Source organism: Lissotriton helveticus, chromosome 2_1, assembly GCF_964261635.1.
Source record: "Lissotriton helveticus chromosome 2_1, aLisHel1.1, whole genome shotgun sequence".
Classification (NCBI taxonomy): domain Eukaryota; kingdom Metazoa; phylum Chordata; class Amphibia; order Caudata; family Salamandridae; genus Lissotriton; species Lissotriton helveticus.
In genome coordinates this window covers 335868723-335895441 of record NC_136059.1, presented here as the reverse complement: position 1 = coordinate 335895441, position 26719 = coordinate 335868723, and the positions used below count along the sequence as shown (strand labels likewise).

Here is a 26719-nt window from a genome sequence, read left to right as displayed (position 1 = left end):
GTTTTTGTAAAGTTTAAATATGTTTTACATATTGAAGAATGAGTGGATGTATGGAAGACTGAGTGTGTGTGTGGCTGGCTGGGAGGTGTGTGACTCTGTGCATATCAATGTGTACTTGTATCAGTGATTGTATAAGAGAGTAAGTATGTGTTAGTATATGTGTGAAAAAGTATGGTGGTCTGTGTTTAACTGTATAGATGAGGAAATCGAAGTGTGATTGATTCTTCACAGGACTGACTAGGTGTATGAGTGCATATGATAGTGTTGTAATAATGAGTGACTGTATGTATGAGTGATTGTATGGGTGAATGAGTGAATGTGTGTGTAGACGTAGGAATCAGTGAGTGCGTATGTAGTAACTGGTATTGGTGTTTCATGATGTCATCAGTGATGTCATTTGAGATGTCATCAGTGATGTCATTTGAGATGTCATCAGTGATGTCATCAGTGATGTCACTGAAGTATGGTGTTCTGTGTTTAACTGTATAGATGAGGAAATGGAAGTGTGATTGATTCTTTACAGGACTGACTATGTGTGTGAGTAACTCCATGGATGAGTGGCAGTGTGTGAGTGTCTGCATAGGTGTATGAGTGCATATGATAGTGTTGTAATAATGAGTGACTGTATGTATGAGTGATTGTATGGGTGAATGAGTGAATGTGTGTGTAGACGTAGGAATCAGTGAGTGCGTATGTAGTAACTGGTATTGGTGTGTCATGATGTCATCATTGATGTCATTTGAGATGTCATCAGTGATGTCATCAGTGATGTCATTTGAGATGTCATCAGTGATGTCATCAGTGATGTCACTGACCATGTCATGAATGATGTAATATGTGACATCATCAGCAGTGGATTGCGGGTGCACGATATATAGTTAGTGCAACTAACTATATATGGAATTTCATTGGTTTTATGTCAATAAAATGTCCAGCTAACTATATATGGTCTCTAACCTATGGTTTTTTCAGTGAATTTTCAAGGTTTTGTAAATGCAAATTCCTAACTATATATGGTCTATAACCTATGGTTTTTTCAGTGAATTTCATTGGTTTTTTAACAGCTAATATCTGTAGCTGTAAAATGTATTCTTCTTTAAATCCAAAAATATATTTTATATGTTTATTAATAACTTTTTTTTTTTAAATATTTTTTTTTCTTCGTTCCCGCTTCGCGAATCGGGAAGCTTCCCGTTAGCTGACCTTGATGCCGCGAAATAGACCACGAGCCGGTAAACGTTTCTTTACCGCAACTGCCGCGTTAGAAAACAACATCGTGACGCCTCCCGTCCGCATGACGTTTCGCGTTGTCGCGTGATACGTCATATGACGTGCTACGTTAGCGAACTCGTACGCTTACCGAGTCGCAAAGCACAGGTTTCTGGAAGCAAACCGGGAGGCCCTGCAAAGCGCGTAACATACACACAGCAGGTCATGTGACTTGGTAATAACACTTTTCATTGGTTCATTTCACTTTCGGTTTCCTAATGATGTAAGACTAGGTCATATGATCTAAAATGAACACTTTTCATTGGTTGAGAACTATTTTTTTTCCCAAATGGTGAAAATCCCTCCTTCTTTCCTCACTCTGACTTTCATCATTGTGAGAGAAAGACCCTTTGTTACCAGTGAGCAATGGCTTCTTTACTAGCTTCAGCTGGTGCTTCCCCACCACCTCCACCACATCCAAGGAAGAGTGGACCACCTGCTAAAGTTATAATTCAGCAAGAAGACGAAGAAGAGGAACAGGACGACCTAGATAATCTCCCTATTATGGCCAGAAGATCTGTTGTACCGGAAGTAACGGGACCAGAGGGCAGGGAGATGGTGCCAAATATACAAACGAGATTTCGTGAAGTAAAACAAGTCTGCCTACATTGCAGTGGATTCATTTGCTACGCAGAAAGTAGCATCACTCTGATCAACAGAGCTATTGACAATCATGCTCATGTTTGTCCGAAACTCCCCAAACAATAAATTCTTTTTTTTTGTTTTCTTGCTCCTGTTGAGCCCTTTACAATGAATCGTTTTCGTTGCCCCCTCCGAAAAAAAAACAAAAAAATTATAAAACTGTTCAGAAAAATTCAAAAAAAGTAAAAAAATGTTCAGAAAAATAATAAAAAAAATATAAAACAACAAAAACAATTTAAAAAAAAGTTCTTTTCAGAACTACCTCCCCGTTATTAAAAAATTGGTACAATATTTGCAACTGTGCCAACCTCTATTTCTCTTAGTTCGCTTCCCAGTTCGCTCCCCGGTACGCGAACCGGAAGCGAACCCAAAAATTTTTTTTTTTAAAAAGAACAGTAAGTATAAGGGAAGGAAACAGACACTTATGTTAAAAGAAAGACAGCTATAAGGGAGTAAACTAGAGATACTATTACCCGTAATCCACTGCTGATGATGTCACATATTACATCATTCATGACATGCTCAGTGACATCATCAGCAGAGGATTGCGGGTAACAGTATCCCTAGTTTATTCCCTATAGCTGTGTTTCTTTTAACATAACTGTCTGTTTCCTTCCCTTATACTTACTGTTCTTTTTAAAAAAAATTTTTTAGATCAGTCAGAAACAGTGAAAGTAATGAAATATAAAAGACTACGTAGAATATGAGGACTGTATGCAACAACTTTGACACTTACAGAAGCCTCACCTTCTCCATGCCTCCTACACAGTTCTACATGTACATCATAAATGCAAACAGAACAGAATTAATTATACATGTTAAATGGTTTATTTTTGCTGTTCTCAGAATGTATCAAATTTCACTAAAACAGTGACTTGAAGGTATTCATCATATAACAGCGGGGAAAAAAAACCACAATCAAAATGATTGTGTTTAAAAAACCCATACAACATTAGAAATCAGAATTCAGAACTCCTTAAAGTTAACTTACTTTCCATGACGGCCAAGGATGTCCTATGAACAGCTTACACTCTGTTGTGCTGTTATTACTTTCAACCCGCCACTTTCTGAAAGAAAACCTCCATCGTTTTCAAAAACATGTTACATACAATAAATGACTTCTTGCTCTCTACCACAAGATTCCACAAGGCCAAATCTTGTCAGAGCCATGTATAACTCTTGGATTTCTTGTTAGCCAATCCCGTCTTTTCGCATTTCCACAACTTTCAGAATTAAAATGTTGAAGATCATTTACACAATCCTGGACTAGTAATATCTTCCCCTTCTTCCTCAATCATGTTCTACATTTCCTATCACACTGATACTGCTTACTATGAAGCAGACTTACACTACCTTTATGACTAGTACAATTATTTAATGCTCTACATCACTTTTAATCACAAAGCAATGTAAAACAGTAGACAGCATTGCAGACTTACATTCCCTCTACTCCATGTTTTGATTGGCTGCTTCAATTAGCTTATAAAAAGAAACAGTTTTTCTGAACTCATTCAAAGTGCACGTATTTCTCCATAAAGTCCAGTGTTATGGTAAGAAGTTATGTCTCTGTACTACACTTATCCTCAAGGCCAAATCGTGTAGGAGCCATGAGAACTTCTTGAAATTCCTCAGAGCACATCCCGAGATTCTTTCCCTAAAATTTTGGTTTTAAAAACACCAGGTAAGAGTTTTTAAGGTCAAACGGCAATTTTTTTTTGAAAATTAAAACAGAATCATTGCAGAATGACCAGCCATTTCTACACTTTAAATAAGCTGTATAATGTCCTGATGTTATTGAAGGACCATCATGATATATAATTGCTACAGTTACAAAAGTCCTTCCTGATATTGACAACTGTGAAGCCACAAAATTTTTAATTAAAGTTGTCAATTTTGTTCCATCAGGCCTACATCGTTGGAACATTAAAATGACATACTGGCCATATGTTCGTATAAATAATGTGGACATCATTTCAGATTTACATTGGCTACACTCCATGTTGTGATCAGCTGCTTTTACTAGCTTATTAAAAGAGACTGATTTACTGTCTGGCAAAGTTAAATATATAAATCTTTCTGAGTCTACACTAGTAGTACTTGATACCCTACAGTTCTCGCAGTCATGCTGCCATTGATAAGAAAGCCCAAACAGGTGATCTACATCTACACCTTCATCATGCAATACATCAAGCATGTACATTAAAAACTCCTGACAATCTTGCTGATTATTTTGAGAGAATTGTGTTTGGCCTGAACATCTGTCTAACCGATTTCGAATTTCAGACACACTTTCTATGTTTGTTCTATCAGTGCTACATTTCTCTAACACAGAATTTAACAAACTGCAAAATCTTTGATCAGAATTGACCACAATCTCTTCTTTTACATTTTCTAGAGAAAACAAAACATTAACTACTACATTAGCATAGCAGTTGACACCAGAACTGTTTTCAAATTGAAAACCAACAACATCTTCAACAGAATCCTTTTTGTTTCTGCTTGTAATTTCAGGTTCATCGACTTTTCGTCTTTTTGCTACAACCTCCCCAGTATTGGTCACATTTCTTCGTTTCCGGCCTACCACACGTTTCTCAAACAAAGGATACTGAGGCAAATGTGGCGCATACTCTCTTCTCAACCTATTGTATTCCTTAACACAATCTAGATCCGCACAAATGTTTGTGACATCACACTCAATCAAGTACAATCCCGATAAAGTCCTAACTCGTGACAATGCCACATATGCCATACCCTCCTTGAACACAGAACTGCCAATATTCACCAATGCACAGTCTACACTTAAACCTTGCGATTTATGAATTGTCACCGCATATGCCAAGCAAACAGGAAACTGCTTACGACGAACATATAAGTCTTTTACAAGCAAAAATCTAGCAGAACAACGAGCAATTAGCTGTACTTCCTCAATGCCATCAAATTTAATTTTTAAAAATTCAATTCCATCTCTATTTCTGTATTTCACAAAATCAACAACATTACCCATTGATCCATTTACCAGACCTCTTTCAACATGTAAATTCCTTCTTAAAATTATACGGCAGTTCAAGCACACATTCAGAGTCTTTTCAAAACCCGCAGTTTTAGATATACTCTTCTCTAATGAATCCAATTTTGTTTTCAGATTCTCAGACAAAATAATTGTTGATCCCATATGCTCTACTCTGTCAATAGCTTCCAATTTCACAATCTCTTGCTTTTCTAAATGCAACATTTTGTTGTTGAATTTGGCACATTCTGCAAGAGTTGGCATCAAACATATTCCAGATTTTTTCTCAGTAACTTTCTGAAAAATATTCTCAGGCACAACATCTTCGTCTGGATATAAATTTGTCAGTAATCGTGCATGTAAAGCTTCTTTCCCATGCTCGGTCACTTTTCCAATTCTAACATCTTGTAGAATAGTCTTGTAAACTTCATCCTTTGCCTGACGCATATTTTCATGCAGTTCAGCATAATTGAAGTTTAACCATATATTGACGTTGCCAATACTCCCTAAGCACTTCCTGGTATCTTCATGCGTGAGCATTTTGAACACAGGTTGCCCTTTCACTGGTGTCAGCTGCAGAAGATCTCCGAAAACAATGATGTGTTTGCCACCAAATAACACATCATACTCTGTTTTGAGAACTTCTTGCATTCTCAAATGCACAAAGGCAAGCATGACATTGGAAACCATGCTTACTTCGTCAATGATAAGAAGTTTCATTTTCCTCAAGACTCTTGAAACTTCAAAACAAGCATCTCCAGATAGCTTGTGATATTCTAATTTGTTGTCATGCTCCACTGGCAGCATCAGTAAACGATGTAAAGTAATCCCTTTAATGTTATGTGCTGCCAGTCCAGTTGGAGCGGTGACAACACAAGACAGCGATGACTCTGTCCTTTCCTGCAAATAACATGAAATTGCTTTAATAAGGAAACTTTTTCCAGTTCCCGCTTCTCCACTCACGTACAGTCGGACAGGCTTCAACGACGTACATGAGCACTCTTTCTTGTCATGACTTAATCCATGATCAATTTGCATGGTAAGTTCGTCATATATTTTCCTCTGCTCAACGTTGAGTTGTCTTTCCAACTCTTCTAAGTTAACCGCATCCTCCTGAGCATGTGCCATGGCTCTTTCCACTTCATTCATAGCAGTGGCAGCTTCATTTTCGATAAGAGGTCCTCCTAGTGGATCCTGACTCAATGAAGCAGAACTCTGACTGTCCTGAGAACTGTCTCTGGCAATCTCGGCTGCAATCGTTGCTTCCTGCTCAATTTCCACATTCAACATTTCTACATATTTGGGAAAAGCAGGACATTCTATGGTCTCCTTGGCAGCATTGAATGAGTCTTCGTAACAAAGGAAATCTCCAAGCAGTTCCTCTTCTGCACGCCAAGGCTTAAAAAGTTGCAAAAGTGCTAAATAGAAAAACTCCTTTTTTTCAGGAGATTCGCCACTCAATTTTCGATGGTTTATCAAGTGGCATTTTCTTTGCTTGACCAGACATCCCTCACTTCCTATTACAGCATACACTCCTTTCTCAGTATCTTCTTTGATGTTCCTCTTGAATATGTAATTTTGCAGAACCTCATACAGACAAACATTCTCGAGGTGACTGCTTCGATTTGGATAATATGTATCCAACATGTTGCTCTTCAAAATGTCGGTACTGTTTGGCTCCTTTTCCGCCAAATACTCAATTTCCCGCACAGGTTTCAGAACTCGATTACGCGTTGCAGCAAGACCAACACTCGCCCAAACGATACTCCTGGACTTGGCATAGAGACTTGCTGAAGACAACCGGTCAGAACATTCGTAAGCTCCGATTTCTCGATGCGACAACATCTTCAGACTGAAACTGTACAACTTCTTGCTGAGGCTCTTTTCATGGGAAATGTCCTCCCACATATCCTTCAATTCTGTCTTCTCTTTTTTGGTGATGTAAGATGTCACATACCGAGCCACAGCCATACAGTTATCAGCCACAAACTGTATATCCATGTTAGCATTCCACATGGACAAAATCACCGGGTTGTAGTCGTTAATGTACTTAGACTCTTCGTTCCTCTTCAAATTGTATGTGTTTTTAGGTGATTTCTTCATCACATTATGTCGCAGCGAAGACATCAAACTGTTCACTCTTCCTTTAGAAATCACCGGTCGTGGAAAGCCGAAACGACATTTGGTGTAGAACTTGTCTTTGTTCCGGAATTTACGACGACAGTACTTTCCACATCGATGGCTTTGGAAACGTAGAACTTTTTCTCGTAGGCTTTTTTTCTCCTTTGCGTTTGGAACAGCACACAAAGAATACTGTTCTATGAAACTCATCACTGAGTCTTCTGCATCCGTTCCAAATTTAGGTGCATCCTTGATCCACAGCAACATATGTATATGAGGAGCACCTCTTGCTTGGTACTCCTTCCTCCAGAAGAAATCCAACACCTCTCCAAGAGGTGGATTCTTCTTATTCATGATGAAAGACATCATACCTTCAAATCTATGATTGAAGTACCTACATACATTGACTGGATCCAAAGAGCACAGTTCTCCGGGTGTCTTGAATTCGATGTTTTCTACGTTAGCATTTGCCTCTCGTAGAAATTCAAGTAAGTCTTCCCAGCCATACTCAGCACAGCTCAAAGTGAGGAACCATGTGGGAGTTCCTAAGTTCCTTAGCATACATTTTAAATCACCATGACGACGGTACCAGTACTCATTAGTACCACGCTGACACGCCATGAGATTAATCAGGTGAGAATCCAAAATACTGTCTTGGACATTGACTTTATCCATAAAGTCACTTGCCGAGATGTTTTGCATGTGTATACCACTTTTCAAGATGTGGTTCACTGCATATGACAGTCCAGACAGATCGCTTTCAAACAGGAGATGAAACAAATAAGGAATGCATTGTCGAAACCTAGGATCTCCTGCATACAATCGCAAAGTCCGGTATTCAGAAGCAGGAATTTGATGAGGTCGCTCATCATATCTTCCTCCCTGACCTGTTGGAAAAAGCTGTGGGAAACACCGAGCTTCCAAACTTTCCTCCCAAACACTAATGGGACTCCCTTTCGCTTGTTTCATTTGAAACAACTCAATAGCATTCCCCATGACTTCCTTGGAATGCAAAGGATGAACACTATAATGTTCATATATTTCTTCACTAGTACAGGGTTCTACTTTCTCAATTTGACCAGCACACAAATCGCTATCCTCTTCCTCACTTACTTCCTCTTCTGCAACATATACATTTTTATAGTACTTATTATATTTTTTCAAATACAATGTTGCCCTTTTGACTTTCCTAACATCTACTAAATCTTGCCATATTTTCTTATTCTTTGTCGGAACCCCATTAACTAAGATAACAAGAGGTTCCTCTTCCACTTTTTCTACTCCAATTGTGTTAATGTTTTTCTTCAAATCTAGAGGCAAATAAACAACTCTTCCCTTTAATCCTCTCTGTAAATCTGATGGAGGCAATTTCCCTGTCTTTGGCTCCATTCTTACAATAGCCTGAAAGGGATGGATACTTTGAATCAAAATAGATTCATAAGTATTTAAATCCTTCAATTCAGAAGGAATCTCAACCAATTCCAGATTATTATGAACTGCTCTAGCAGGCATCTGGTTTTGATTTAATTTGTTACAACAATAAGTACACACACGTTGATCCAATCCCAAATCAAAACAATTTTCTACCATCAAGTATGTTGTAAAATCCTTCCATTCACTATTATTTTCCCTTTCACTTTTTCCATATAAATCCACTAACTTAGTCTGATTCTTATAATAAGTGCGTCGACAACACACACAAGTGAAATTTGGCCTCTCACTTGATTTCACCTCAAACGTCGCAATTTCCCTCTGGAAATTATCTGTACTGGAAACCTGTACACTATCTTCCACATTACTCTCTTCTTCTTGGTCAATTTCAACATTCTCCTCTTTACTTCCAAAGTAACAAAACTCAATTTCTTCACATATATTCTTCACATCTATTTCAGAACCATGCAAAAGAGCAGCGCATAATTGTTTAAGCATAATTTCTGGACTCTTAGCATAATACAACATTCTAACTAATTTCCTCACTTTATTATGATGCACTGCTAGCATCCTGAAATGATGAAAAACACTCTGGCATACTCTCCTGGAAAGACAAGCCAGTGAATGACCATGCAAACCTATCACTTCTCTCACTCTGCAAGGATCTAATTCTTGCAACAACTTCATTTTCTGCTTCAAACTGTTCTTACTAAATGACCGTATAAAATCACAAAGCAAATTGATGGAATCCTGTCGTACACTGCAAATACTACTACACTTCCAGGTGTACACAGGACCCTTAGGACGTCTCCCTAAAACCTCATTACCTAACACCTCTTCTATCTCTGTTGTCACAAGTTTTTCTTTTTCAACTGGACAACCATCTTTCACTTCATAAGCTCGACCACTGGTGTCAACTGCATGCACCAAATCATTATCCTGGAAATAACTCTCCTCATTAAAAAATGCCTCAGAGCTGGAACTATGCATCCATTCTCCAGAAAAAACTTCACAAAAATTACTACGATTAACTATTCTCTTCCATCTACTATTTCTTTTGAAATCATAAATTACCTTGTTTAGCTTCCGAATTCTATTGATTGTCAAAATAAATAACTTACGTTTAATTTCAAATGCCTGATCAATAACTTTCTCAACAATTTTTTTTCTCTTATAAAAAACCACTTTCTGCTGACCTTTCTTAATATTTTTTAACAAATTCCCAATTATCCTGTTGCGGAACATTCGTTTACGAATATCCCTAAACTCTTGTTTCCTTCTACTTTCATGCATAGAGTTATCTCTTACTCTAGCAGTAACATTTCTCATTGGCCTTTCCTTACCATTTGAATTCTGTCTCCTTTTCTGGAGTGAAACATTTTCTGTAGTAATATTTTTTTTACTACACATATTTCTTATGACTGTTTTTCGACTCTTACCCGGTGCTTTCTTGGTGACTTGACAAATCTTTTTGTTAGAGGACTGCTGCATTCTTCCATGGTCCTGCTGTCTTTGACGTTTTGCAGCCTTTCTTACTCTTTCTTTGCTAGGCATCCTAAAATCTTGAAATAATCTGCAGTTGAATCTGTGGTAAAATATAATAAAAAATGTTATTAACCACTATTACCCAACAGTAAATTAATAACAGTCATCAAAAACTTAACACACTACTTAAGTATATAATATACTGAAGCCTATCTCCAATTTTTCACTGAACAGGACTCATCTCTTCTTAACCTTGGATAAACCTCACCTACTCTGTGTCCCCTGCACATAATTAAATGTAAAGGGGCAGATTTATATTAACTAGCACATCCCCAGGGATGCACCAGTTAACGTGCACCGCTGCTCTGCCACCCACGGTGTGCCGCATTTACAATCAGATAGGACAAAGCTACATCAAAACCCTGCGCCTGCTTGAAGCAGGCATAGATCTTGACGCAGGTAGGCTGAAAGCTAAAGCAACAACTAAGTATCGTGTGCAGAAGTTACAAAAAAGGAAAAATGGCGTTTAAACCAGTAATGAGCCCATGCTAACGTAACACAGTGTAAAAATATCCAGGATCTACATCAGTTTGGGGTTCACGAACCTGGCAGGTACAAGGCACTGAGGCTTTCCACCGTGCATGTCTCATCCCAAATCATATGTTGTTTGTGAATGAAACAATTTCCCAGACCAAATGCTTTGGATTGGCTACTTCTAAAAAATTAAACACCCCTACTATCCCGGAGTTAGAGGAATATGATGGTTGGAGTAATTTTACTCGTTGTCCATTAAAGATTTACAGGCCCTACTCCGTAATTCTTCCTTTAACATTTCCAGTATAAATCCAAAAGGTTCACTGCTTTGGCAACGTGCCTTATCCACGGTTTAATAACGCTGCCTTTTGCTTTATATAAGTTTTCAAATTGTATGAAATATATACCAATAGGTCGTTATTAACCTTTAGGTAGTGGTTTTCTTCATGAGGTCTGGTCGCTTCCATACACATACAGATTTTCAAAGATGATCAAGACCTTTATCTGAATGGAGAGGAATGCACTGAGACGCCAGATCATTCACTAATGTGTAGGCACATACAGTTACACGGTTCATGCAACAAACACCGACCAAATATGGCTTGCGTGTTGCAAGGCACGCCAGTTCCTGCTATCATCCCCACGTTCAAGTTCTTGGAAAATGGTAGTTATTTGATGCTCAATAATGAAGATTGTTCTGGGTTAATTAAAAGTATTCATTTTATCGTAACAGTAAATGAACGGGTTATTTGCTGCAGAAATGTTCTATTTCCTCCCACACATGAACATAGGGAGTTTTCAATCTGGCCACAAATACCAACCTTGGGAGCACATTTCAACAGCATGGCAAGAATAAGAGCTCTTTTGTCTCAGAGAGAGGTGGCCTTGAGTTCGGCCCGTGAAACTTTCGTGCTTCACATAGCGAACACCCGTACAGAGGTGCAGACCCTTTTAAATACAGATTCGACTTTGCATTTCAGCAAGATTACCCATTCATTTCCATGCAGCAGGAGGCCCATAGGAATGAAGATGCAATTTGCGATTAGCAATTACCTCATCGCAAATTACGAATTTTTCCGACGGTGCAGGGGTGTCTCAAGAACACCCTGCTGCACCCCTGAAAAAAAAATTTGGGGTCATATGGCGCACATAAATTTTGAAAACATTCCTTTACCTCAAAAAAGATTTTCAACTCATAATTTGAAAACACTGCACATGGGGAAATGACTTAAAATGTCCTTAAGACACATAAAAGCATTTTTTGATTGCCTTTGCAGCATGTTTCAGTCACCTTTAACATGCCTATGTAACGGAAACATTCAAAATCTAAATTTGCCATGCACAGGTGGGAGCATATTTACAAGCAATTTGCTCCACACACAAACTTCTTACATTGAAATGGGAAAAATAACATCAGAGACTCTCAATTACCTTATAAAGAAGCAGACACCATTATGTCCTTCTCATCAATATTAAAACCATTGCTTTTTCTCAAAAACGATTTACAAGTCATAATTTGAAAACACTCCACAGCTCCTATGCACATAAAAGCCCTGTCAGTACTAATACTTCACATTTTCTCCAATTACAATTTCTCAAAGAAACAAAATCTATTTGTGAAACACTTGAGACAAAGCAACATTTGAAAAACACAACTTTCTTCATAATTTTCTCCTTAAAGCACACTATTTTCTATCTAAATTAAAGAAATTTTTTCTCACCTTAGCAAATACTTTGAGTTTCAAAACAGTCTCAGAAACACACCAATTTGTCTTCAGCAGAGCAAAAGGTATGCACTCCAGAGTCTGCAGCTATCAAAAGCACAGAAATGCTGTAATTCCTCACACAGATCTCTCATGTCACCCAATCAAAACTCTTCCCTCACTTTTTTTCAAAGCAAAACCCTTCCCCCCTCTGCCCCCTCTCTGCTTTTTCTTCATAGCAACCACCTCTTGCAAGACCTCTCACACAACAATGTTGCAATTGTAACTCTGAACTCTCAGTGCACCTGCATATCCAAAGCATTCTTTCATTTAATGATTTTTTCTTCGCCACTCAAAATACATCTTTCAACGAACTCATCCATGCACACTAACTTTCTGTTTTCAGCAATCAAAATCCACCAATCACTCTTACTGCTTCATTAACACAGAAACTCCTCAGTTTTTTTCATTTTACACTCTCATTTTTTCAACTGCCATTTCATTGCCACACTTCATCTGACTGCAGGAGAACCTTCTCTCGCCATGTTTTCTGTCTGGATTGTTGGACATAGCTACATCTATTGGGCTCAAAGGTACGCTGAAAACAGGAATTTACCTAACCTCAATTTACAAGATGTGGAAATTAAGTGGTTTGGCCACAGAGGATTAAAATGTCACCAATTGATACCATTGGTGAAAACCTTTATGCATTTGCCAAAACCTGACCTGTTAATTGTGCACTGTGGAGGTAATGATTTGGGCACTTTGACTGGGGTAGGTCTGGAAATGCTTTTAAAGGACACCTTTGAGCAATTGATGGCACTTTTTCCTCAGACTGCCTTGGTATATTCAAATATATGCCAAAGACAGAAATGGAGGTGGTCGAACCAATTTTGTCCACAAATTGAGAAATCGAGGAAGCATGTAAACAAATCTGTTTCAGCTTACATGAGAGACCATGGAATGGGCTCCCTGTACAACAATAACTTGCGTTACTACATGCAAGATATCTACAGAGCAGATGGAGTTCACTTCTCAGATGAGGGCAACAGAGTTTTCACTCTGAATTTAAGACTGTGCATTGGTACCTACTTATAAGTACCTAAATGTACCATAAACCCAAAAGCTCTTCTCAGAGCTACCCTACATCTGATCACTCACAATTATTATTTTACTCTAACTTTTTTCACTAATTTTCAAGAAAGTACGCTCCCCAGACCGCTTCCCGGTTCGCGAACCGGGCGCACTCCACGCAAAAAAACTAAAAAAACGGTATATTTTTTTTTTGCCCTGCGAGACCCTTTCAAAGCCTCCACATCAAACCTAGGGGGTCAGGGAGGATCTACTATGCCCCCTTATGGTCATTTGCCCCTTCGCTTTGGCCTCCTCTTGTCTCTCGATCCTACCGAGAGACAAGATGGCGGCCGCTACGGACTGTTTGGAATGTTTACAGACGCCGAAAAACCAATCAGCTTCGCAAACCTCCGTAACGCGAAAAGTACGAGAAGCGGAGCGCTGTTACAGATATATATATATTTTTTTTAACGTTAATTTCTCAAAATCCACTAGAGCACATATATTGAGACCTAGCAAAGGCACATCGGGCTACCAGTCCCTACAATTTTGCCAAGTTTCGTGCAAATCCATTCAGCCGTTCGATTATTATTATTATTATTTTTTTTGCCCCGCGGTGCCCTTTTAAAACCTCCACATCAAACGTAGGGGGTCACCGACGATCTACTATTCCCCCTTATGGTCATTTGCCCCTTCGCTTTGGCCTCCTCTTGTCTCTTGATCCTACCGAGAGACAAGATGGCGGCCGCTACGGACTGTTTGGAATGTTTACAGACGCCGGAGAGCCAATCAGCTTCGCTTCGCAAAGCTCCGTAACGCGAAAAGTACGCGAAGCGGTGCGCTGTTACAGATATATATCTTTTTTTGAACGTTAATTTCTCAAAATCCACTGGAGCACATATATTGAGATCTAGCAAAGGCACATCGGGCTACCAGTCCCTACAATTTTGCCAACTTTAGTGCAAATCCATTCAGCTGTTCGATTATTATTATTTTTATTTTTTTTTGCCCCGCGGGGCCCTTTTAAAACCTCCACATCAAACCTAGGGGGTGAGCGACAATGTACTATGCCCCCTTATGGTCATTTGCCCCTTCGCTTCGGCCTCCTCTTGTCTCTCGATCCTACCGAGAGACAAGATGGCGGCCGCTACGGACTGTTTGGAATGTTGACAGACGCCGGAGAACCAATCAGCTTCGCTTCACAAAGCTCCGTTGCGCGAAAAGTCCGCGAACCAGAGCGCTGCCCGGTCCGCTGTTACAGATATATATATTTTTTTAAACGTTAATTTCTCAAAATCCACTGGAGCACATATATTGAGACCTACAAAAGGCACATCGGGCTACCAGTCCCTACAATTTTGCCAAGTTTCGTGCAAATCCATTCAGCCGTTCGGGCTAAAAGTGAGGCCAACCGCCCTATGGAAAACTCAATGTTAAAAACACGTTTTGGGACCCCCCTTTTTTCTCGGCCCCCCCTTGACGAACCCCCCCAAACTTTTCAGGGGCTGCTCAGAAACAAAATGTGCCATTTTCCTGAAAATTTCAGCCAATTCCGTCCACAAACGCCAAAGTTATTAGACATAGAATTTTCAAAAAACCCATAGAGAAAAAATCCTAACTATATATACCTACTGGCGACCGCCAGTAGGTAATATATATATATATATATATATATATATATATATATATATATATATATATATATATATATATATATATATATATATATATATATATATATATTTGAAAAATTATTTTTGTTAGCATTTTAAATCAACTAAACATGTTACAGTACAGTGGAGTTGACAGGCAATGTGTAAGGCAAGAGCAATATACACGTCGATTAGAGGGACTAGTAACATCATGTCTAGCATATCATGAAGGAAAGGAGGGGCTGGTGATGAGCAGATTGTGGACAGGCACCTTTTACAACAATGGAGCCATGGCTCTACATTCCTCCCATTGATCCAACGCCAGACCCCGATACATGCAGAAGCATTGGGTCAGTCACACTCCAAAACCCAAGAGCACTCAAGGAGATTCCCCCAAAGTTGGGACAGTTGCACGCAGTGTGGAAGCTGGTGAGGGGACACTCAAGAGGGGCTCATCCACAACCACATGAGCTCCATGATCCAATCGGGGACAGACAACAATATGGCACCCGATGCAGGCAGGATTGGCACCTTCTGTACTCCCCTAGCCTCCTCTCTATGAATTGCTTCTCTCTAGTAATCCACCTATTTTACCAGCTCCAACCTCTTTCTATACACATCCAGACCACAAGATGATGTCCAGCTCATAATTGTCTGAAAGCAAGAATCAAGGCCAACTCTATAAATCTGTACATAACTGTCTGAGCCTCAGCATGCTCATGCAGACCCAAGAGGCGCAGCTGGGGGCTAAGCACCAAGTCCCGGTTGCCGGCTCTATTAACCACCTGGAGGACCATGGTTCAGTTTTGTAGTAAAAGTGGGCAGGACCACACCACATGAGAAAAGCCTGCATCTCCTGCATAACATCGTGGATGATCCAACGCTGCAGCTGGGAACACAGTGTGTATGTGCTGAGGGTAGGATAAGCCTGCTGCAAATAGTAAAACCAGATACGTTTGAATCAGGTATTCCAGGACCTTCCTGCAAGTTGAATCAGTAAAAGGAATACCTAAGCCTTCCTCCCAGACACATCAGGCCTGGCTGCACCCCCTTCTGGAGAGCCATATAGAGCAGTGTAATGAAAAAGAATGGCATGAGCATCTATGTTCAGGCGGTTCTGCAACTCTGAAACCCCACGTATCCTACGAGTCTGGGCTACATGGGGCAATAAATGGCCCCATAAGGAGGTCATAATTCTCTCGGAGTTCCGAGAAGGGGACACAGTACGCCCCCCACAAATAAATTGCCCAGTGCAGCGACCCCTGCCAGGCCACCATCCACCTGTGAAGCCCCAAGCATCCCCCCAGTTGCTCTGAGGGCTGGGCCACCAGGTACAGGAGCTAATACATATACAGTATCTTGGTATGTGTCCTCCGAAGAGCCCAGGCCCAAACAAAGCATGCCGTTCTAATCAATACATTTAAATTATGCACCCTAGAGGTAAGGGCCGGCCTCATCAAGACACTAGTTAACAACTCTTTGTTTGAAGAACTACCCTCACACCGACCCATGCCATCCCACAGATATGATCTGTTGCGGGCCACTCCCTATAGCTGTGCCACTAAATAATACAGTTGGAATCGGGTGCCACCAGGCCACCCTCTGTCACCGGTTGGTGCAACTTTCAAAGCACCACAAGTCATCACAAAGTGCCCCAGTACAACAACAATAGTATTTCATCAAGATCTCAAAAGAACTTCCGAGGCAATTCTAACAGGAGTGCCACAAACAAGTAAAGGGGGCGGGTCAGTACAACCATTTTTGTGCCAGTCACCCGGCGACTCACTGACAGTTGTAGCGTGGTCCAGAAGGCCACCGAACACCTCAGAGCGGCTAATGCACATCTGTAGTTTCCTTCATACAGCAAGTCCTGTGAACGATAAATGGCTACCCCCAAATATCGAATAGTGTGTAATTCGCACTGCAGTGTTGGCCCGGGGAAACAGACCCACACACCTCGTGAGGGGATAGACACACAACTTGTCCAAGTTGACCTCTAGACCGGAATAACGGCTGAAGTCTGACAATGCTGTCACAACTCCCCTCCTGAGATCATCCCCTCTCAAGTACAGAAGCATATCATCTTCATATAAAGATAAATATGTCAGTCAATAACGTCTGAAACAATAGATTATCCTGATAACATTGAAGGACCATGCCCCACAGTAAATGAGTATGTAACTAAATTAGTCATGTTGTTTTTAAAGGGAACTGGTTCTGTTTATCAATTTTATTACATTGAACATTTTTTATTATTGAAAGGATATATGTATTTATCAAAGTGGATGTTTGTGCAAAACAACTTTACATATGTTATAAACTAATTTACACGTTTTTCAGTATGGTAATTACATTTAAGCATTCATGCTATGACAAAATGAATTTGAAAGTAATTTTACTATGTCCATGATCATGTGCAATTTTGAACCAATCACGTAGCACTATGTCACTTTAAAAATGAAAAGCATGACCACAACGGTATATATTACCTACTGGCAATAGCCAGTAGGTATATATAGTTAGGATTGTTTTCCATAGGGAAATCGCAACATTCTATTGGGAATAACTTTGGCGCCGGTTGAGGAATCTTCCTGAAATTTACCCCTAACTTTGCCTCGCGCTGCTCCGGTCCTTCCCTGAAAGTTTGGGGGGGATTCGTCAAGCGGGGGCCGAGATAAAAGGGGGGTCCCAAAACGTGTTTTCCCATGTTAATTTCCATAGGGCGGTTGGACTCACTTTTAGCCCGAACGGCTGAATGGTTTTACACCAAACTTGGCAAAATTGTAGGGACTGGTAGCCCGATGTGCCTTTGCTATGTCTCAAGATATGTGCTCCAGTGGTTTTTACGAAAATTAACTTTGAAAAAATATATATTGGGCTACATTGGGCTATATATATGTTGGAGCCCAAATGTAGCCCAATGTAGCCCAATGTAGCCCAAAGATGGCCACCAGAGACAAAAAAAAACAAATGTAGCCCAAATATCAGCCAGATGTAGCCCAACTATAGCCCAATGACAGAATGTCCCAGAGTGTTCTAAAGAACAACTAGAGCGCTAACAGTCTTACTTATGACAAAAGTATGGCACACCTGAAGTCATCTTGATTGGAATAAAGTGTTAACACTTAAAACATTTAATTTGCAAAGGAACAAAATGAGGGGGTTCATTTTGCCATAGAAATTATGATTAGTGCTGAAGAAAGAAAAATTAGGGCACATTTTGAGTGACTTCTCAAATCCTCTTATATTTCATTAAAAAAATTCTGATATGCAGTCTCCCAACATGGCCACCAGAGACAAAAGAGCCTGTGCTTAAAAACTCTGTTAGCAAAGCAGGCATTTGAGATTTAAAAAACGTTTTAATATTTAAAAACGTTATCCGCTAATAGAATTAGCATTTAAAAAACCTTGCGAATTCAATGAAAAAACCATAGGTTTCAGGCCTTATATAGTTAGGAATTAGCATTTAAAAAACCTTGCGTATTCACTGAAAAAACCATAGGTTTCAGGCCTTATATAGTTAGGAATTAGCATTTAAAAAACCTTTGAAATTCACTGAAAAAACCATAGGTTTCAGGCCTTATATAGTTAGGAATTAGCATTTAAAAAAAACCTTGCAAATTCACTGAAAAAAACATAGGTTTCAGGCCTTATATAGTTAGGAATTAGCATTTAAAAAACCTTTGAAATTCACTGAAAAAACCATAGGTTTCAGGCCTTATATAGTTAGGAATTAGCATTTAAAAAACCTTTGAAATTCACTGAAAAAACCATAGGTTTCAGGACTTATATAGTTAGGAATTAGCTTTTAAAAAACCTTTGAAATTCACAAACTATAAGTTTTAGTGGTGTTATAGTTAGCTGGACATTTTACTCATACAAAACCATTGAAATTGCTCCTATATAGTTAGTTGTACTAACTATATTTCGCGCACCCGCAATCCACTGCTGATGATGTCACATATTAGATCATTCATGACATGGTCAGCGACATCACTGATGACATCTCAAATGACATCACTGGATGACATCACTGATGACATCATCCACGTGACAATCACATACACCTTTTCATACACTATTACAATTTTTCATCACTCTTTGTAAAATACAGAGTATCATATTTAAATCCATTGTCACAGCAATACAAGTATCTAAAAATCCACTCAGTGATTCATAGATGTATACACACATCTAATCACTTACCTATGGATTCACTCATACATGCTGTCAATGAACAATAGAACACTATCAAAAATACTTATACATCTATATCGACATTAAACAACAGCACGCATCCTATTCACATATGAAGTCATCCTACTCACTTATGCAAACAATGGATCATACTTACATATTTACTTAGCAAAACACTTATACAAACACCACTTCTTCTATTCATTTAGATAGTAAGTCATACTTAGTGAATTATAAAATCATTATTACAAGTATACAGTTATCCATACAGTCACTCACACAATCATTGTGTCTTATGTATACTTATTTATATACAACAACTGACACATACACTGCCTTTTATTTTTCTAGTTTGTTGGACCTGTACCATGAAGAAATATATTTGCTCATCACCACACCCATAAAGATATTCACTCACCCAAACAACTGTTAGAACATGTAGTTTTAACTTCATATATCTACTGAGTCAACTATTCACACATCTTTGGACAGTCACACACACTTTCACACTCCCATACAAATACTCAGTTAACTAATCAATAACTAATATAGACTTTCACATAGCTAGTAACCAACTGTAGAATCAGTTTACACAACAACTGACAAAGTGATACAGATATTCACACAGTTTAGTCACTATCCACTATATTTAGTGAGACATTATAAATTGGTCAAGTAAACAGTCAATGACACTGCTACTAAATCCTCCATCCAAATATTTATTTATATATATCCACTTATTCTTCAATGCAAATTGCTATATATATAATGCATATTTAAATAACGAAGCAAACCACATTCACTGGATGATGTCATCTGTGATGTCATCAGTGATGTCATTTGAGATGTCATCAGTGATGTCACTGACCATGTCATGAATGATCTAATATGTGACATGATCAGCAGTGGATTGCGGGTGCGCAAAATATAGTTAGTACAACTAACTATATAGGAGCAATTTCAATGGTTTTGTATGAGTAAAATGTCCAGCTAACTATAACACCACTAAAACTTATAGTTTTTGAGTGAATTTCAAAGGTTTTTTAAAAGCTAATAATATATATATATATATATATATATATATATATATATATATATATATATATATATATATATATATATATATATATATATATATATATATATATATATATATATATATATACTCACGCTACCAGTTCACCCAATCTGCCGAACTCGGGGAGGGTGATGCCTCCTGCAAACGCGTGGGTGAGTCACTGTGAAATAACGGCTCCAAAAACAGGCACCAAGCACTCTCAGGACATTTGTTTATTCAGTAGAGCAAATGCATTTCAGCACCTTTGCCTTCCTCAGTGCTCAATTACAAAAACGATTTTAGTCTCGCAGGTTTTTAAATTACATCTCTGTTCTTGTCATTGGTGGGATGAAATCACAGGCAGCAACAAAGGACAAGCACAGTTCTTAGTAGTGAATACTGTTCTTTAGCCGCCATGTCTGCCAGGCACTATAATGAATGATGATGCTTAAGTTTCATTATTTCAACAGTTCTTAAAGTTTCTAATGGACAATCCATCATTAGAAAATGAAACATTTACGGTCTTTTTACTGTGCCTTACATGTGGACTGATTTCATAGTTCTTTGCACAGCCCCTGCCCACCAACCTTGGACTGATGCCATCTTAATGGTTTCGCATTTCCCTCGCCACTGCCGAGGATCTGAAAGGCACGCATTCCCTCAGCTTGTCGTCTGTATGGCAACAAGACACCAATTCTATAATTGGCAACCATTCTGGTCGATAGGAAATGCAGCGTTATGTCCTCGGTGGTTCAGGCAGTTATTCAATTCACGCTACCAGTTCCCCCAATCTGCGCCGAACTCGGGGCGGGTGCTGCCTCCTTCAAACACGTGGGTGAATCACGGTGAAATAACGGCTCCAAAAACAGGCACCAAGCACTCTCGAGAATTTTGTTTATTCAGTAGAGCAAATGCAATTCGGCACCTTTGCCTTCCTCCTATTTCCTTTGCTCAAAGAAAATCAGCACTCGCTGGGGCGTTTGAAGAACTTTATTCTCCAGCAACAAGCAACAAATGCGTTTCGGTTATCTGCCTTCTTCGGTGTTACTGATGCACCAGAAGCTTCCTTGTTCCTTGGTTCTTCCGAGGCACAAGATGGTTGCCAACACTTCCTGATTTGGAGTGTTGACAGCCAATTAGCATACAGCTCGTGCTCGGCAGGGTGCCCTGAGGGTGCCCAGATCCACCGCGGCCATAGATATATATATGATTTTACTTTTGATTTTCTCAGCAACTACTGAACGGATTTACACCACGACTCTGAACCAAGGGCTACCTTTTTGCCAGATTTGGTGTAATTCCGTTCAGCAGTTCGGGCTGTAACTGCGCCTAAAGGTTCCTATGGAAAATTGCATGGGGAAAACACTTTTTGGGACCCCCTTTTTTCTCTGCCCCCCGCTTGACTAATCACCCCAGACTTTCAGCATAGGAGCGGACCGGAGCTGGCCAAAAGATTTGTAAATTTCTGGCACCAAAGTTATTGGGAATAGAATGTTGCGGATTTCCTATGGAAAATAGGTCCTAACTATAACTACTTACTGGCGACCGCCAGTAGGTAATATATAGATCAGATATAAATATATATAGAAATATAATATATATAGAAATATATATAGATACTGATATTTATATATATATCTATATCTATCGCTGAAAAAAACATAGGTTTTAGGGGTGTTATAGTTAGCTGGACATTTCACTCGTACAAAACCATTGAAATTCCTCCGTTATAGTTAGTTGTACTAAATATAACTTGTGGGCCCGCAATCCACTGATGAGGATGTCACGTATTACATCATTCACATCAATTTCAGTGAATTTCTAAGGTTTTTTAAATGCTATTCCTAACTATAACATGTCTGAAACCTATGGTTTTCTCAGTGAATTTCAAAGTTTTTTTTAAATGACCATTTTTTAAATGTATTAATTGTTATATTTATTTTTTTTATACTGATTTACTACATTTAAAGTATTTATTTTTAGATATTCTATTTTGTAAATTACATTATAATTACATTATACATCACATTACAAAATATACTTTCTCAGAATGAATTACTTTAGTTTAAATACTTTGCAAATTGGCAATAGACTTTTAAGTACAGTAGTTACAGGTGTTGCAATAGACAGCACAATTTCAAACACAATGCAACATTGAGCTCAATGGGAATTTCTAGTTAAATGCAATTAGTTACTTTATGGAATACTTTCTAATCACAGGACTGGATCCTAGATTCACCCTGGGACATCTCCTGTAAACAGTTGAGTAAAAGCGTTTTGTTTACAGTAGTGATTTTTAAGGAATATTATTGTATTTTAAAAATTGACAGAAACATTTTCACATAGAATCCCCAATGTTATCCTATGGGAGGAAATTCACTTAGCAGGTAAGTAGTGTTATCGTTACTTTTTCTTACTCAGTGGTGTAGCTTGGATACAGCACTTGTGCATCTCCTGTAAACAGTTGAAGAATGTGTTTAAGTCATACAGGCGATTTGTAAGGAATATTTGTAGTTTGTGAAAATCGACACTTAGAAACTTTTCTGGTGAAAACCAGACAATGGATTCCTATGGAAGGAAATACAAGTTACTGGTAAGTACGGTTAGAATTACTTTTCAGGGTCAGTGCTGGGCTAAAAGATGCAGCACTGGGTTCTCTCCTGTTAACAGGTGAGTAAATCGGAATTCGTTGTTCGAATGATTTTAGGTAACTATTTTAAACTTCCAAAACTCCACACTTAGAAGAATTTCCAAGTGAAACCAGTCAATGTTAGCCAAAGGAAGGAAATTCAAGTTACTGGTAAGTATGGTTAGATCTACTTTTCAGGATCAGTACTGTGCTCAAAGATGCAGCACTCAGGTCTCTCGTGATAACAGGTGAGTAAATCGGAATTCGTAGTTCAGCTGATTTTAGAGGAATATTTGTAAGTTCCAAAACTCCACGCTTAAAAGAATTTCCAAGTAAAACCAGTCAATGTTAGCCTATGGAAGAAAATTCAAGATACTGGTAAGTACAGTTAAAATTACTTTTTAGAATCAGTACTGGGCTCAAAGATGCAGCACTCAGGTCTCTCGTGATAACAGGTGAGTAAATCGGAATTCGTAGTTCGGCTGATTTTACTTTGGTCCACTATATATTGAGCCACTTTCCTACACCATCCCCTTCCTTCACCACTGTGTAAACGCGCCCTGTGTCCGTTTTAATTTGGGACATGAAGTCCCCTTGAATCCTGAGCGTCCCTGGGGTCCAAGTAGCCCACTAGCTACCTCCAGTAAGCGCCACAGAGCTGCGTTGCAGAGAGATGTAAAAAGGGGCACGGCCTGGGCCACCTCTCTGCAACGCAGCGCAGTGGCGCTTACTGGAAGCACCTGGTGGGCTAGTTAGCCTCCAGGGGCCCTCAGGATTGAAAGGGAATTATTTCCCCAACTTAAAACACGCCATAGGGCGTGATTGCACACGTCACCTCAGGCCCCGTCACCTCCCTTCGTCCCTGTGTCAACGCTCTCTGTGTCTGTTTTAAGTTGGGAGATTAAGTCCCTTGAATGCTGAGGGCTCCCTAGGGTCCAACTAGCCCAGTAGGTACCTCCAGTAAGCGCTACAGAGCTACAGCTAACATGCTGCTCCCCCATTGGAAAAGCAATCTGCTTGCTATTTGGAAGAGAGAGCAGATTTCCTGCTCTCTCTTCCAAATAGCAAAGCAGTTTGCAATGACAGGGTGGGAGCCACGAGGCTCCCGCCCTGTCATTGCAAACTACAGTGTCCCGGGGGTGGGCACCACGGGACACTGCAGGAGCCGGCCCTGGGGGATGGTGGTCCCCAGGGCCTCGACAAGGCTCCAGGAGGGGGGGCCGCGTGGCCCCCCTCCCATATTTTACAAAGGCCTGGGCGATGGCGGTCCCCGGGGCTGGGGGGTCCGTCACGGACCCCCCAATTTGAATCTTTAGTGCCCTGGGGAGTCGGCGGTCCCTGGGGCATGTGGGGGGGGCTTGAGCCCCCCAAAGAGGGTATTTTTTTAACAAAATAAAGCCCCAGGGGTGGCGGTCCCCGAGGCCGCAGGGGGCCGTGAGCCCCCTGCAACTAATTTCAAAGCCCCGTGGGGTGGCGGTTCCCGGGGCTGAGGGGGGCTGTGAGCCCTCCGCCTAACTTTAGGAAACCCCTGTGGTGGTGGTCCCTGGGGCTGGGGGGGCCTGAGAGCCCCCCCACACCTAATTTTAGGAAGCCCCGGGGCGGGTGGCGGTCCCTGGGTTTGGGGGGCCTGAGAGCCCCCCACCCAATTTAAAGAAGCCCTGGGGGTGGCGGTCCCCGGGGCTGTGGGAGGCAATGAGCCCCGCCTATATTATGATAAAGCCCCGGGGGTGGCGGTCCCCGGGGCAGTGTGGGGGGGAATTGGGCTCCCCACACTTTTTTTGATAATGCCCCCGGGATTTGTCCCCCCTGGTGCTAATTTGCATTGAAGGGAAGGAGCCCGCGCTTTGTTTTTTTATGGGGTCGGGAGGATCCGTGCACCCAGCGTGGATTTTGCCGATTTTTAGGGCCTTGGGGGTCCTTGTGGGACCCCCTGAGCAGGCCTAGGGGGTCAGGGTGTTTCTACCCTGCCCCTTTTCGCGTTTTGCGTGTTTTTTTAATTAGGTTTCTTGTGCCTCGGTTCTACTGAGGCACACAATGGCTGCCAACACTTCCTGATTTGGAGTGTTGACAACCAATTAGAATACAGCTTGTGCACAGCAGGGTGCGCTTAGGGTGCGCGGATCCAGCACTGCCATAGATATATATGTGATTTTGATTTTGGTTTTCTCAGGAACTACTGAATGGATTTACACAATTTAAGCAAAAGGCACGAGTCTGAACCAAGGTCTACCTTTCTGCCAAATTTGGTGTAATTCCGTTCAGCAGTTCGGGCTGTAGCCGCGACGAATGGTTCCTATAGAAAATTGCAGGGGGAAAACACGTTTTGAGCCCCGCCTTTTTCATGGCTCCTGCTTCACGAGACTTTCAGGATAGGAGCGGATAGGAGCGTTCCACCAGTTTTGAAAATACCGCTAAGATTCGTCAACCGGCGCCAAAGTTATTCCAAATAGAATGTTGCGGATTTCCTATGGATAATAGGTCCTAACTTTAGCTACCTAGGTTATATATATATATATATATATATATATATATATATATATATTCACTGAAAAAACCATAGGTTATAGACCATATATAGTTAGGAATTAGCATTTACAAAACCTTGAAAATTCACTGAAAAAACCATAGGTTATAGACCATATATAGTTAGGAATTAGCATTTAAAAAACCTTATTTTACTCACACAAAACCATTGAAATTCCATATATAGTTAGTTGCACTAACTATATATCGCGCACCCGCAATCCACTGCTGATGATGTCACATATTACATCATTCATGACATGGTCAGTGACATCACTGATGACATCACTGATGACAACATCCAGTGATTATGTGTTTCTGTAAAGTTTAAATATGTTTTACATATTGAAGAATGAGTGGATGTATAAGTGTCTGAATGAAGGTTTTAGTAGGTGCGTGATTGACTGTATGAGTGAGTGATGAAATGCGTCTTACTAAATGCACGGGTTAGTGACTAAACTGTCTGAAAGTGTGCATCAGTATGTCTGTTGTTGTGCAAGCTGCTGCATGTGTTGATCAGTAGCTATATAAGTAGCTATATGGGTTATTGATTGGTTGCACAAGTATTTGTATGGGAGACTGAGTGTGTGTATGGCTGGCTGGGAGGTGTGTGACTCTGTGCAGATCAATGTGTACTTGTATCAGTGATTCTATAAGAGAGTAAGTATGTGTTAGTATATGTTTCAAAAATGTAAGGTGTTCTGTGTTTAACTGTATAGATGAGAAAATGGAAGTGTGATTGATTCTTTTCAGGACTGACTAGGTGTGTGAGTAACTCCATGGATGAGTGGCAGAGTGTGAGTGTCTGTATAGGTGTATGAGTGCATATGATAGTGTTGTAAAGATGAGTGATTGTATGTATGAATGATTGTATGAGTGAATGTGTGTGTAGACATAGGAATCAGTGAGTGCGTATGTAGTAACTAGTATTGGTGTGTCAATGGTTTCAAAAATTATACTCTCTATTTAACACTGGGTGTAACGGAGGTTATATTAGAGTGTGAGGAGATGCATTGTATTATCACATGAATGATATCATCAGTGATGTGATCATTGATGTCAAGTGAGATGTCATCAGTGATGTCATTTGAGATGTCATCAGTGATGTCATCAGTGATGTCACTGACCATGTCATGAATGATGTAATATGTGACATCATCAGCAGTGGATTGCGGGTGCGCGATATATAGTTAGTGCAACTAACTATATATGGAATTTCAATGGTTTTGTGTGAGTAAAATAAGGTTTTTTAAATGCTAATTCCTAACTATATATGGTCTATAACCTATGGTTTTTTCAGTGAATTTTCAAGGTTTTGTAAATGCTAATTCCTAACTATATATGGTCTATAACCTATGGTTTTTTCAGTGAATTTCAATGGTTTTTTAATAGCAA

At 39.9% G+C, this 26719-nt stretch overlaps 1 protein-coding gene across 2 annotated transcripts in view; it reads left to right on the top strand.

Moving 5' to 3' along the window:
• Positions 1-26719, top strand: part of AGXT2 (alanine--glyoxylate aminotransferase 2) — a 399919-nt gene that overhangs the window by 191569 nt on the left and 181631 nt on the right. The gene's annotated exons all lie outside the window — the stretch shown is intronic.